This window comes from Passer domesticus, chromosome 6, assembly GCF_036417665.1.
Source record: "Passer domesticus isolate bPasDom1 chromosome 6, bPasDom1.hap1, whole genome shotgun sequence".
Lineage (NCBI taxonomy): Eukaryota > Metazoa > Chordata > Aves > Passeriformes > Passeridae > Passer > Passer domesticus.
The window spans coordinates 23,993,958-24,010,119 of NC_087479.1; positions in this window are offsets into that span (position 1 = coordinate 23,993,958).

Consider the following 16,162-nt stretch of genomic DNA (forward strand, 5'->3'; position numbering starts at 1 on the left):
TTTGGTCAGTTGGGCTCAGCTGCTCCATCTGTATTCCCTCCAATTTCTTGGATACCCTGAACCTGCTCATTGATGGGGTGGTGTGAGAAGGAGAAAAGGGTTTCATTCTGTATAAGCACTGCTCAGGAATAGCTAAATATCTCTGTATTATCAACACTACTTTCAGCACAGATCCAAAATGTGGCTCTGTACCAGCTACTGTGGATAAAATTAATTCTATTCCAGCCTGAACCAACACATTGACTCAATGAAATGTGCTACATTCTATGATTCAGAATGTGAAGGTCCAAGGAGTAGCTGCCTTGTTCTAATGTATTCAGAAATTGTTACTTCTTTTGCAAAAAATGTGCTTTGTGGTAAATTGTATTTTTTTGCCTTTTTTTTCTCCAGAAGTTCCTTGTTTATTTTTCCTGTTTCAATTATTTGTTTTGGGCTACTTTGCTACAGTTTCTTTTCCATTCTTTTCCTTTCTAGGGACTACACTGAGCCTTTGTCCATTTAGTTATTCTTGACTAATACTCCAGTTATTTATTTGTTTTTCAGAAGTCATCTGTCTCCCTTTTTGATTTATTTCTTTATTGTTACTGCTACAATGGTTAGGTCTCTATTAATTTTGCAAGTGTCTTCACTGTAAATAATGTTCATTTAAGGAAATAAGGTTCTGAATGAATATAGTAGAGTAACATGTTTATGCAGAGCACCCCACTAATCATCATGTTATAACCACTCAAAGATGTTGCCAATATTGCATTTCCATCCAACACATACATAATATTAAAAAATATGGATTTTTTTTTTTTGCTTTATCTTAATAGGAACTCCTGAGTATGTAATAGGAATGTTCAATAATTTAAAGATGAACATCTGTGAACCATCCAAGGCTTGGTCTCTTTTGAGTTATAATAGGAATGAAGTTCTTGAAAGGGTCCTTGAAAGTAACCTGAAGTGCTCAAATGTAAATGATTCTAGTCAATATTCTATTTGAAACAACTTTTCTTTTTGTGTTTTGATAAGACTATTTGTTCCCCCATAGTGAGGTTTCAACCAAGAGACCATGCTCTTATTTGGATATACTCCTCTTAATGACATAAGGGTCGTCTCATGAAAAAGAAGCTTAATGTCCAAGAAATCTGTTTGGTTACAAAGCAAGACAAGAATTTCAAAAGAATTATTAAATCAGCTAGAATTTGACGCAGCATAAAGGGTGAGATCTAATTCATTCCTTAATTTGACTCACTCAGCGAGACTTTGATCCATTTCTCATTAGTACAGGGTTTGACAAAATAATTAGTTTCTGCCACTCATTTATATACTGTGATGTTATTGCAGCAAGTCAAAATAAGGGAAAAATACCTTGCTTTATATTTCTTGACACTTGTGAGGTCTTTGCCAATAGAAATAGGCATCTAACATGTAAATTCATCATTACCTTTGAGAGTTCTGTCAGATTTTGGGTTTGCCCTATTCAATTTCCTTCTTTTTCCCCCACCCTCCTTTGCTGCTATGACCTTTGAAACAAGAATGGGAACTGACAGTGACTAGCTACAGAAGAGAAAGTAATTAAGCTGACCACCTGCAGCACTGTCAAAAGCAGAGGTAGTAAACTGAAGGAGAAAAAAAAAAAAGGAGAAAACCCATTTTCCTCTGATTTTTTTCCATCATACTTCTTCTGGGGTATATCACTCTTTAAAGATTCTCTATTTTATCCATTAAAAATGGCATGTTATATAATATATTCTTAAAATAGAATGGATATAATAGAGCTCTGAATTGTATTGATACATTTAAAAAAACATCTGCAGTGCCTCATAACATATTCACTTTAGAGAGAACGTTAATAAATATTCAGTTTATTATACTGTCTTGCCATGCATTTTAAATATCTGCAAAATGTATTTATTTAAATAATTGGGTACCTGTGCAATTAACAATAGCTGTTACATTATGCATGATTCTTGGCTACTAATAGTGAGGATCAACTGCAGTGTTCCATAAATGGTTTTCAATTTGTTGCTGAATCTTCTGTAATTGATTGATGCTACTTGAGACAGTCCTCAAAGCTGCAAAACCAAAAATAGCTTGTCTCCCATCTCTAAGAAAGTCCTTTCCAAAGGGTTCCCTTTCCTTCACATCTAGAATGAGAGTGGGCTAGAGAGAGTGAGAAGACATAATCTCACATTCTCCGTCATGTGTCATGATAAAAGCTGTTCCTGGCTGCCCAGCTGGCAGTGACATTCAGTTCCTCCTGCCAGTTTGCAGCACAGGAATTCACTCTGTGGGCTGTAAAAAGGTCAGGATATTGTCTGTGATTCTGTGACTGTATTTATGAAAGTGACTTTACTTATCCCATCATCCTGGTGGGAGCAGCTTCTGTCTGGACTGCAGTTCTATCACATAATCTGAGCAACCTTTCACACCACACCTGCAGTGTAACACACCTAAGTCTGAAGACCCAGGCTCTGAGGAAATGGCAGGCAAAGCTGTAAATTTGACTTGTGATCAGGGGCACTTGGACTGGTTGTGTGAACAACAGGAGTTGTATAAACAACAGGAGTTTTATAGACAGCAGGTGGGAGTGTGCTCATGGTTAGCTTTATAGCTGGTAACCGAGGGGATCTGGGGAGCTTTCTCCTACCTTGCTCTGTAAGACTGTGTTCTGCAGACCTCTACAAAACACCACTAAATCCAACAGTACTGTGACATAAGTGCTGATACAATTTTGGGAAGCATGAGGTAACAATGTTCTCCAAGCTAAGTCATGTTTAAGAACAAGTTCTGCTGATTGTGAAGATGTGCCTGGACTGCAAGCTGGCCTGGTCGGTGGCACCCACCACCTGCATGTTTTCTTAAAATAAAAATCTAGAGGGGCACATGGGAAAATGTGTTCATAAATCCTCTTCAAGAATCCTCAAATTTTACTTGCACATGGCTTAAAATAGTGTTTTTGCTGCCATATTTATTTCTGACACTTGTAGAAACTGCAGGGTCCTTCCAGGCATGTCCCAATAACAAGGGCAGCTGAGAATCCCTGTGTGGGTCTGCTTGCAGAGCTGTGCTGCTCCCTGGGTGTCACAGCATGCTGCCAGACATGTAAAGTGGGAGAAGGGGGTAAAAAAATCACAATGAGGAAGGAGGAACCCTAGAACTTATGTGTGTCAAAGTGTTATCTGGAGCAGAGCCTCTTCAAAATGAACACTGAACAAGGGTCTTTCCCCTTGGGAAACTGACTTATTATTGGTGGTTTCTGAAGTGGTGTCTCCATCAGAATTTGAATATCTTTTAGGTCCACCCTTGGAAGAAAGAATATTTTTCTCTCTCTCTAAGAAGATTGGCTTTATTCAGCACATATGATAATGCAAAATTTAGCATGCTGGTCATAGATGTTCTTTCCTTAACAGTTATAGCTAATGGAATTTCTACTGAATCATGGATGTCTTGAGTCATCTTTTAATTCTGCAAAAGTGCTGGTTTTAAGATCAGCAGGGAATTAAACTCCAAATACGGCACTTCCCTTCCCCTGACACTTTCAGTAAGTGAGGGACAAAATTTTAAAAAAGGCAGTAATAGGGCTTGAAGAAACAATTTACTGAAAGCACAAAGCAATGGAAAAAAGACACACAAACTAACAACAGCAACATTATTAACAAAAGTATACAAAACCCGAGAAGGTGTTTTGTTCACAAGAAAGTATTCACAAAGAACAAAACCAAGATGGTGGATGCTCCCTGTAGGATTCATCCGTGTGGTTTCCCCAGACAAAGGCAATACAGTGACCTGGATGGATAGCTTCCCATGCCCTGAGCCATGTGGTATCTGGGGAAAAAAGGCAATATGGTGACTGTTTCCTTGCATTGCCCGTGTGGTATTTGTAAAACAAAGGCAATACGGTGGGGGAGCTCCCACAGCTAATATTTCCCCTTTCCAGCATGAAAACAATGAAAAACAAGGACAAAGGAACCCCAGCAAGCGAGGTGGTCTGAGTAGGCGTTGTGCAACCACTTCACTGAGCTCAGACCCATGCAGTGGCTTGAGCTGCTATTTCTACCTCTGAAACATTCTTGCGCCAGGACTGCCTTCGTGCCAGCGGCCTTTCTGGGTTCGGCCATGTGTGAGAGCTGTCCTTTCAGTGCCATGTCTGAGAGCTGTCCTTTCAGCGCCATGTCTGAGAGCTGTCCTTTCAGCACCACGCCTGGGAGTGGCACCGCTGTCCCTTTCAGCACCAAAGGTCTGTGTAGTCACACCAGAGAAAAAGTGAGAGGGTGGGTGCAGAGGAACCGAGTCCACAGGGGTTGATGGTGACAGTCCCTTCTCTGGAGAGAGAGAGGCGTGGTGACTCACTCATTATGGGACATCCTGTCTCCTCCTGCTGAAACCCACAGCCCCAGTGATGATGGGCTTGGTGTAGAAGAAACAACTCAGTCACACAGAGTACTGAACTCTACCCCTTCCTCTGTAACCAGGACAGTACAAAAATTCTCTTGTATAGCCAATTTTTTATTTGATGTCAACTCTTTGTTGACATAGCATTTACAGACATTAAACCAATACATCTATTAACTTTGAAAGATTTGTATAACAAAGCAATCTCTGCATAGAAAATGTGTACTGGCATCAGAGTGTAGAATTCCATAAACCTGAAACCCTTGCAGCATGGATCAAAAGTTACAGCTACAAATAAGGCCCCAAGAATGAGAATCTGATTTCTTGGGAACAAGACTCAGTCTGAGATCAGTAAGTGGTGAGATGATAAAGGCATTAGGCAGTAAGGTTTACTGCTGACAGAGTAGTCTGGCACCATGCCTATATTATTACAGAAATGTTACCAGTGTATTGTTTTCATCTACACACAGACCTACAATATCTGGCTCACTTATTTCACATATTTTATAGTGTAGTAGAGCATTAAGGCATATGGTAATAAAATAGTCAGTTGTTCTACACATTTTCTTTCTTTTGTTGGTCATGCAGTGTAATTTGCAATATATTCTGTAGATCCATTGAAGTAATGTATTTTCCTTTTTGTTTTCTGAGTTGGCTAAATTTGTGTGGGGTTTTTTTTTGCTTGTTTTGTTTGTTTTTTTCAAGACTGTGCTTTTACATACTAGACTTTAAACCTGACAAAAATGGTTGCAAGAGAAGAGTTTGATTTGGCAGGGTGGCCAGGTTGTGCTGTTCAGCTGTGAGACACTGCACAACAGCCCTCCAGCTGAAGTGGGTCTTGTGGGGATTGTGTTGAGAGAAGGGGCTGGTACAATATTGTCACAGATACTAGGGAGAAGAAGGGTATTTTCAAACCCCAGAGCTGCAAAATGTGTGCAGTGTTCTGGGTAGCACTGACTACTGCTGGGAACAACAAAGAACCTGACAGCTTAGAGGTGCTGTGGCTGGAAGATCCTAAATCTTGGACAGTGGTAGATCAAACCCTGCTCTACTTATTTATTGAAACCTGATGGTCCTGAAATTCCAAGACACTGATTGGCACAAAACGTTGAGATACTGGAAATACCTGAATTTTCTTCTATCAAAACGAGACAAGGATAAACAAGAGATACATATGGCTTGTAGAATGGACATATATGGATCCAACTGAGTGGCACCCTGCACCTCACACATCCTTGGATCATGAAGAGTAAGTTTTACCTATAGAAAGACATCCTAATCGTCCAATAGAAGAGCTCCAAGCAGAAGCCATAGAATGACATCATTTACCTTGTCTTTAATCTCAGGTAAAAAAAATACAATAGTACTGGTTTCATTATATGTGGTCTCCTTATGGATGATAGATGCAAGTATCCAAAAGCAAGAAATAATAATAGTTATTTAAATGCAAAACATTATCTCAGGAAAAAGGCTGATAGATAATAATCTATATAATTATATATGCACACATAAATATATATTTAAAGCAGTTATACTGCCAGAGGGTCTCAGAAAAGAAGACAAGCAAATGTCTTCTGTCCCTGCAGGAGCCTAATGCACGTAAAACTGCAGCACAGGCACAGCAAGTAGACATGAGCCATGTGATAAGAGCAAGGACAAGAGCTCTGTTCAGTGTTCCTAATGCCAGGAATAGGCAAGTGTTCTGCTGCTCACTTGCAGAACAAAAGTGTATAGAGTACATGCTGTACATCTGGAATAGAGTGAACTTATGAGATGGACTGACTGATGATGACCTGCCCTCACAGTAAGTTCTTTGTGCTCAGTAAGCAGTGACAGTCTATTCTGAGCACACTGCCTGTCAGTCTGCCATGGGAGTAAGCCTGTATAGAATGGTCCAGATTCACAGCACGTGCAACACAAGGTGTGGGCACTTATTTGCACACAGAACTGCCTGGAATTGAGATGATGAAGTCCAGCTCCTTCTGTTCCTTCCTACACTAATCTAGTAAAAGTACCCCAGGCTGCAAATCTGATTTTCCTTATGTAAATTGTTTTAGGAATTTTAATTTTCTTAAAAGCTATGCAGCTTCAGTAAAGCAAACATACTTTAACTCTTGGGAAATAATTGACATATAACAGGTTACAGAGCTTGGAAAGGTAGTTTGTTTATTTGGGATGAACAGATCCTTCATGTGCTGATGTGTCTTAGAGTCCTCACAACTTCTCTGTGACATCAACTGAAATTTACAAAGTGCTGTGTTAGAGAAAGTTAATTTGAAAATATTTACGTGCTATCTAGCATTCCTTTTACAAAACAGACAAAGAGAATAGAATGAAGAATTCATTGTAAAACACATAATTTTAAGGGAAGATAATGAAAGATTTTACTATGAAAAGATAAAAAGAAGACACTTTTAAAAGCAAATTGTATAAAAGGGAGACTGTCTGGCAGAATTAGATATGATAGTTTTTTTCTACAGCAAAACCACACAAACAGCTAGCAACCACCAAAGTCTGCAAAATTCTAGTCTATTTTTCAGAAAAACATTTATAGATTAGATGATAAATGATTATAAAGCCAGGCAGTTCTTCATAGCACATCCCTGCTGATGGGTAGGGATGTTGCTTAGCAACACTTGAACAGGAAGAATCTTGGATTGGCTTGTGCAGTGTCAGTGCAGGTTATATTATGTGGCCAGAGAAGATTCATATTGTGTTCATGAGCCATCTTTTAGGCCTTTCCTTTAAACATTTTTTTTTTTTTGTAAATAGATATTTTGATTTCTTTGTTTAACTACTTGTCCATGCTAGACATTTCTGTATTTCGTATATATGAGGAATTCCTTGACTGGATAGAGCATGCTAAGTTTTGGAGCTATGGAGGTAATGGTCTACATTTTCTGAAGGTTTACTACCTCTTTCTGAGATATTTACAAATATATCCACTCAGTAATGTAAAAGTTCACATTTCCATTCTCTGCTTTGCCACCCACACCACAGGTATATTATCTGGTTTAGTGGGATGAACCTTTAAAGTACTTACTGGTTAAACAGGCATTTGCTTTTCCCTCTTCTACCCCTCCTCATCCTCCCACCCCATCCCCTCCCTGGCTTGGTCTCTGCCCTGCCCATTAGTTGTTTGTGGCCCTTGCTGTTCACACGTAATCACAGAATCACTGGGTTGCAAGAGACCTTCAAGGTCATCGAGTCCAACCCATGCCCCAAACCCTCAACTAAACCCTGGCACCCAGTGCCACATCCAGTCTTTTTTAAACACATCCAGAGATGGTGACTGCACCACCTCCCTAGGCAGACCATTCCAGAACTTTATCACCCTTTCTGTAAAAAAACTTTTCCCTAATCTCCAACCTGTGTTTCCCTTGGTGCCGCTTAAGACTGTGTCCTGTGGTTCTGTCAATTGCTGCCTGGACAAAAAGACCGACCTCCACCTGACTACAGCCACCTTTCATGAAGTTGTAGAGAGTGATAAATGATAAGGTCACCTCTAATACTTATCTAAAAGTCAGAAAGGTTCTTGGACACTGACTTTTTTTTTCATAGCCTATTACACCAGGAAAAGTGAATAGAAAAGTGTTTGTTTTTGTATATAAGTACTAGTTCTTGGTTCAATTCAGCAGCAGACTGCATTTGTAATTTATACTTCTCCAAAATGGATGTAGAAAGCTACTGTTCTAGCTTTTTAGGAAGTGATTTCACAGCATTTTTGACATTTTTTTTGGTAATTTTTATCTTGTAAAGTGTTTGCCAAAATCACCATTTTATGTCCATTTTGCAGAGGCAAAAGTTCCCAAAAAATTGCAGGGCAGTGCTGGATTTGACATGAAGTACCTTTGTGGAAACATATGAAACAAAGGTATCAACACTGAAGTCTTAAACCAGATAAAACTCCTACCAAAATTATGCTTACCTAAGGATTGTAGGGTACACCTTCCATTTCCTGTGAAATGCTTTGCAACTTTTCGTGCCAGTCTCTATATTGAATATTTGGACATATCTACCACTCAGCTCTGGACTTACTCAATGTAATCCAAATTAAATTGAAAACTGGGCTGATTGTGAGACAGAGATCTCTTGTAGATGTCTAGCCATAGACCCAGAATATCTAAACCAGAGCTCTTAAATGTCTTCCTTAAACCCTCTCTATTCCCTGATTTCTCACTTCCTATTGATAAGAGTAACAGTTTACCTGTCATGAGGATGCATTATTTGAGAGCATCTTCTTTCTTGGTCCATTTGCCCATGTGATATATCAGCCTTTTACTTCTGAAATAGAGGGGTGTTTCAACTTTTATACTCTCCATCCTAAAACCCTTGTCCAAAATATTTGTGTTCCAAGTATTGCTCTCTTGAGGCTTGATAAATGTGGTCTAGTCCTCTCCTATCCATTCAGAAAATTATTGCAAAGATCATCTCTTCACAGCCATTTACTGACTGTGCCTCTCTCCTATCAAACATAAGGTCCTGCTCTCCACATGGACTCTTGGCGCATGTTCACTGTTGAATTCTTGGTTTCCTACTCTGACTGACTGTCACTTAATGAATTCCTCTAAGATATATCTTAGCTCAGGGCAGGAACCTTAGTAGCTGTGAAGTTTCTGAATTTGTCTGACTGGTTCATTCATATTAAGGCCACTCAAAAAACCTACTAATCCTGTGGCTGCTTTCTGTGTTTGTTGTCTTCAAAGCTGACACTGAGGAACACAACAAAGCTGTTGCGTTATGTGATGTGGGTGGCAGTATTGTAGGGATCCCTGCTTTCATTTCTCTTATGTCAGCTGCTTCTGTTTTGATTATTTCTGACCTGATGACTAGATTGGAGCATCTGACATTTGAGCGGAGACTGACATATGAGGAGAGAGCTGGGATTGTTTAGTCTAGAGAACTCAGAGGGGATCTTACAAATTTATATAAATACCTGTGGGAGGAAAGCAAATTAAACAGAGCCAGAGTCTCCTCAGTGGTATCCAGTTAAAGTACAAGAGGTAAAGAGGAAAAAATAATAGAATAAATTCTCTTTAAACAGAAGAAGCAACTATTTTTACTGTAAAGGTAATTAATACTTCAACAGGACATCCAGAGAGGCTCTGAAGCCAACATTCCCGGACAGCAAATTGTTCTAGATGATGGCGGAATTGAACTAGGTGATCTCCAAAGGTTGCTTCTAAACTCAGTAATTATGTGTCCTTCTGAATTTCTGCTTTGAAGTGCAGCCTGTCTTAATTAACAAAAGTAAAAAGCAAAACCCCTGAAAACCACTAAGAGTGTTTTTCCCCATGTTGAATGTGTTGAATGTGTTTTGAGGATTTTTTGGGACCCATTTGACTTTTGCCATTCTTTTTTCACCACGGACACCTATGAATCTTGTGTGGTCCCTTCTCTGTAGGAGTTGGACGCAACATTTTTACTGGTCTTTTCTTGAGAATTGTCTGCACATACTGTGTAAGCAGAGATGAATGCAGAGACCATGGTTCATTGGTGGGCGGAGTAAGGTGTCTTCTGGAAGGGATCAAAAAACTGCTGCCATGTTGAGTTGCACAATTGAAAAACCCCACAAGAAGAGGTGGTGGGAGAAGCCTTTTGTGGCAAGGCAGTCACTTTGTTGTCAGTAGATCACCTTGATGTGTGAACTCTCAGATGAGTGGGGGCCTAGCTGCTGATCTTCACTGGGACTGGGAGCAGGAGCGGGGCTGGATCCTTGCATGAGTCTGGGAGGAAAGGGTTTTCAAACTCCCAGTGAGGTGCTTGTTATGGGGGGCTGAAAGGCAGGTTGGCCTTAATTGCCATGAGGCTTTGACCCTGTATAATTCTCAGTTTCTGGATGTGCTGGCACTGCTGTAATTACTTATTTTATCCAGCCAACATTATCCTAATGAAAGAGGCAATAATACAGATTCAGTTTTGTAATTACCACTTTTTAAAAAAGACTTTGTTCAAGTGCCTGCTTCTGTAGGTTGTTTTTTGAATATAACTGCAACCACAAATTCTCCCACATTTTCTTCCTTGTTGCTGCTTTTATAATTTATTTCTTGAACTGTATTTACTGCACACAGCTAGCAAGCCTTTTCCCATTCAGAGTAGCGAATTTTATGCAGATTTGGTCTCATGAATCAATCTAATTTTCTTCAGTTTTCTGTGTCTAATACATCATACAGATTCACCAAATTATGCAAGAAATCTTTGATTTTTTTTTTCTGAAGGCTCTAAACATGAAAGAAAAACCAGAACACTTAGTGACATTTTGGGCTTTGGATTCTTTTAAAATATGGTGCAGAGTTTTCAGCTAGACTTTCACAGCATTTACAAAGGAATGCCAGAAATACATTTTCTTGTATCTTAAATTCTTTAAGGATTTTAACACTGTTGAGGAGAGAGAATAGTATTATAATTTCCAAGGTCACAACTCCTGCTGCAAAGGCTTCTATTATGTTTATAAGCTCCCTTATAAAAGAGTTGAATGTAACTTCAGTTTTAAAATTTTCTTTGCCCAGATAGCACAGGCACAGAAAACCAGACTATGTTACATTCATGGAATAGAGTTTGCCTGAAGGTATATGGAGCACTTATTTTATTTTCTCTCTTCACAGATGTAACTGATAGCCACCCCAAATATACACTTTCTCAGAAGACTGGAATCTACCTTGGGTATACATTGGAGCTGGATGAAATAGAACATGTAAAACAATCAGACACAGTAAATATAGGTTCTTTTATAGGTTTAGATTCTTCTGGGGATGTTTGAAAACTCACAGTTTCATAGTTGCTAAATACACCCACTATCATCATTACTGTACACTCACATTAAAATAGCCACAAAAGCAGAAGGAGAATTTTGCAGATACTGAGAATATTAAAACTTTTCTGTTCCTTCTTTGAATGATTTAAAAGTGGGGTTTTTTCACCTTCTAAACAAATACTGTGATGTAGCTATTAAATCACTGCACAGAACCAAGGGAAACTATATATAACAGGGAATTTGAATAGGGAATTTTAGGAAGCATTGCTATATCTGGTTAGTAGTTAGTATCTCTGGTACCAGGTTATCTTTTATAGCACTGAAAAATGCACAAAATGTCGCTAAAATGTTGAGTTTTTCAATGCTGTATGTCTTGTGTTTATTTGTATGCCACAGTGCATGAGAGGCTGTTTCTAAACCTAGGAAATTCGTTTTTCAAAGCCTAAGGGAAAGTTCTGGTTTCCCAAGAAGCCTCACTGAGAAAATATGCAGTATGATTCAGTTTCAGAAGTTCAGTTATTAAAAAAGTTGAATAATGTGTTTTAGGCATATGTATAGATTCCACTAATATATTATTTGATAAGAAATGTGCAAATGCATTCAAAAATTTTGAAAAGGAGAAGGTATTTTTTCTCATGCAACACCTTGAAAACAATTATTCAGCAATATTGGTGTCTGAAAGCTTAGGCATCTTCAAAAGAATTTTGATTAATTTCCTTAGTCTTCCTACATATGGAAATCCTTCAGCTGTGTTTTCCAAATCAACAGTGATACATTTTTACACTTTTTTATATAATAAAAAAACTTTCTGGTTTCTCAAAAGGAAATCTCTGTTCACGTGTACAGAAACTAAGATAAATAGTTATATAATTTCTTTAGTAGTCCTATATTTCTCAGTTTCAGCAATATTACTTGCCAAATGCCATTGCAAAGGTATTCCAACATGACTGCTGAGTACGAGGATGATAATAAGCTCTGTGTTAAACTCTCCCAGTTAAAATGGGCTAGGCTGATGGCCCTTCCACAGATGTGTTTGGGAGAGGCAATTAGTACACTTGTTTGCTAATTTTTATATAGTAAAAAAAGAAATAAATTATTGCCCATCAATTTTTTATCTCTTTTTCCTACGGCATTTCCAAAATTGGGTTTTTCTTTTTACTATGACATATACTGCATAAAAATATTGATCACATAACCTAATGACATTTGTATCTAATGGACAAACTCAACACCATTTGTTGTCCATGTAGGGAGGTTTATATTGTGCCTTTTGGCACAATTTCAGCCTTTCAGAATTTATTTTTTTTTCATTCTCTTCTAGGTACTCTTTTGAGTCCTGCCGCTTTCAAAGAATAATTGTAGCAATTGGATACAATAAGGCAAATCCTTGGAGGGGACAAATTCCATTTTTCAAGGAAATAGGAGACATCAAATATTATTTCTGCCTGCTGGCTTGTAAAAGAACCCAAAACAACAGAAAAAACCTCAAGAAAACATCAAGCCCTGAGATTGAAAACAATCTTACAAATACCCTCAGTGATAGGCTTTGCCTGTGTGTGTAAAGTCAGCTGAGCTTGTAAGCATTAGCAGAATAAGGCTTTAGTTTATAAATGTAATTTGCAATTCAGAGGATTTTGGCTTCAAACTCACATAATATTAACATTTCTGATCATTCTTTAATACACACTAAGGTAAAAAATGGCTCAGGCTGGCACTTATTCAAGAGATGTGCACTGTCTTGTGCTTGAAGGAAGAATTAATCAAAGCCCTCAGTGGTGGCCTGTCTTTACTCCACCTGAAGCCAGTGGGCACTTTGCCATTCATTTCAATAGAAAATCTGAGTAAATACTATGCACATCTAAAACTCCAATACTCCTGTTTGAAAAGAATCAGAATTCTTAAGTTTTTCTTATACCATATGCTATCATATTAAAAAATGAGGCAATTTTAATAATGGACAGAAAATAGTAAAAATATCAGTAAATATCCTTGTAGATTCAGATTCAAATAATAGTTCTGCTAGAGAAATAACATCTCCAAGGCCTCCTGCAAAAATATGCTATATAATTAAAAATAAAAGTAAAAAAATCCTGACAAACCCCATGTCATTAAAGCTGGAATGAGAGTAGAATGCAAAGTTATAGTGGTCAGCAATATGATCAGAAAAACACTGATCCCAATTAAAAGTATTTTGTATTTTATATTCACACACTTAGTGGAAACACACTTAGTGGTGTTTCTATCATCTGACCTTCAAGAATGCGTAAATGATCTCATGAGGAAAAATTTATTTCCTCACCTTATAATTGCTAGCTCTTATTTTTGGCCCTGTAAAGTGCACACAGTGTTCTGGGACCTTTGCCATACCTGTGCTGAATAGGGTGTGTAAATCATGAAGTGCAACTATGTTCTATGTTTCTTTTTCTTTCAGCAGTTCTTACTGGATGCTTTGCTTCATTTTTTAAAATGGACACAAACTGGTTTAAAAAAACTCCATACTTGTATCCTTAGTAAGCTTGAAAAATCAATTCTGATAATGCAGTGGAGATTTATCAACATTTTCTCATCAAATAGATTTTGGCTACAATCTGTTAGATATTTTAAAGGATGAAGTAATAATGATCCCAATATAAAATCAGGTAATTGAGCAGCTTTCATTTATACATTGTGCCTGGCATTGGGAATTTGACTGGTATCTGATAATTTATCATATATGGATAAAAATGCAATTTCCAGGTTATTAAAATGTGAAAAAGTAATACTTCAATAACTGAATAACTATTAAAAGATTTTTCAGAAGACACTTTAAATCAATGCTGTTGACAACCAAAGAGACAGAACTATTTAAAAGAAGAATGCTTTTTGACCTCCTAAAACCAGAGCTCCTGCCTTTGATTTTGCATTATACCCACTCAGAAGAGTTGTACTGCTGTATATCTTTCTTAGGAATGAAACTACTGATGCACTGCATTTTTAATTGTTTATTTTTACAATCTGCAATTGTTTTATTAAGTTCAGAAATAATTTTTTTCAATTTCTTACTGATTTTTAAATGCAAAGCCTACAGCAGCAAAAGCAAAATTTCAAATTAATAATAGCTGTCTGGGTTTATTTACCCAGGTAATTTCCTTTAAATCATATTGATATTTCTGAAGAAGGCAGTTTAATTTCTTGGCTACTAAAATGATATTAAAATATTAAATAGAATATGAACTGTTTTCATAGAAGTAATCAGAAATGACTTTGAAAGCCAAGGACACATTGTGTCCACTCCATACCTATTACAATCAATGCATTTGCTTTCTTAGAGCAAATATTGTGAGGCATTATATATGAATATTTTACAATACGGGTCTCTGAAGTGCAGAGAAGATCTACCATATTCCAGGGTTTTTTTTAGGATTTGATAAAGTGTTGTTTTGGTATTTTGCCTGTACCTGACCCAGAATGTGAAAATGCTCCCTACCTGCCATGTTCAGATCAGGAAACTAAAGCAGAAAGAAGGTAGGAGGAGGAACATGGATGTCACAGTTGTCCTAATCCTTTCCAGTCAAGAAAAGTAATGAAATGTCTCCCTTTAGTGCTTTGTCCCACCATGGCCTCAGCAGGAGGCCATGGTGGGACAAAGTTCTGCAATGACAAGCCATTTTTGAGAAGCCAGTCTGTGCGCTCCAATCACAGTGGCTCAAAGCAATATGCCAAGTGATTTTCTAGTGCTAACTGGAGCTGTGCTCAGCTGGCATGTGCAGTGCTTGGTTAAGCTGAGATCAGTGGCACTATTGCTGGTTTGAGTAATATCTGTTTTGTGAGCCCTATTTGTGCAAAAGCACAGAGACCTTGAAACTTTCTTGTTCTCATTGGCTAATGACAGAAGCCAACTCTTAGGTGAGGAAGCTTGGAGAAATATCAAATCCCTCTACCAAATCTCAACAGGTAGTTTTCTTTGCACTATCAACTTGTCTTCAAAGAGTTGAAGTTCTGGAAAACTTACTGAATGAATGTTTTTAAGGCATGGGCTACAAAATTCCTCATCAGAAGAAATATGTAACTGTGGAGTGTAACTATAGACCTCCTGAGACACTAACCCCAGCAGAGGCTGAGTAAATAAGGTATTAGCTATGTCCAGGGACAGCAAGGCAGAGAAACTGTATAACAAGAGGGGAGTTGCTACCACATTAGTTTCAGGTAGCTACAGGCAGGCTGTAGGTAATCAGATTGTCTTAGATAAAGTCATGGTCTTAATTACTGAGATTTTTTGATAATGGTACAGAGGTTCATGACCTGGGTATTTGGACAGACAAAAGAGAAGGTAGAAGGTGCTTGTGGAGAGCTCTGGTCAAGGTGACTCTAGCACTGTTTGCAATTGCAGTCAGTGTGGCAGCATATGAACTTGCTTTGTCTGGCAGTGATAAGGCTTGCCCAGCATGGAAAGGTTGTGATGGATCTAAGTTTTTCCAGCAGTGTGGAGATGATGACAATTTGCAGAAGAGAAAATGTTGCATCTTCTATGTTTCTGCTTTCTCTCTCTCCCTTTGTATATGCTTATGTATAATTTTAAAGGAAGACAGAAATAACAGTATGAGCTACTTCAATATTTTTATTTTCATCCTAAGGGAGAGATACTTCCCACTAGGTAGCTGTAGAAAGAGATATGATCTCCCTTGAGCTTTCCTATTTTTAAGAATGAATAAACAGAGTTCCCTCAGGCTCTCCTCACTTGTCACAAGCTCTTGGACTTGATGCACTGTGTGAAAATCCTTGGATAACTGTTCTCATAAATGCCACAGAGAAGGGAATAATCACTTCCTTGACTTTTTCTCAGAACCCAGGATACAATTGCCTTAATGGCTGTGAGGGCACAGTGCTGACTCATGTTTAGTTTTTGTTTTCTAGAACCTCCAGGTCATTTCAGCCAAGACATCCCACAGCCTGTACCATTGTAGAGGATGATTATATTCCAGATGCAATATTTTGCCTTTACTGAGCTTCATGAGGTTCCTGACAGCCCATTTCTCCAGTCTGCCCAGG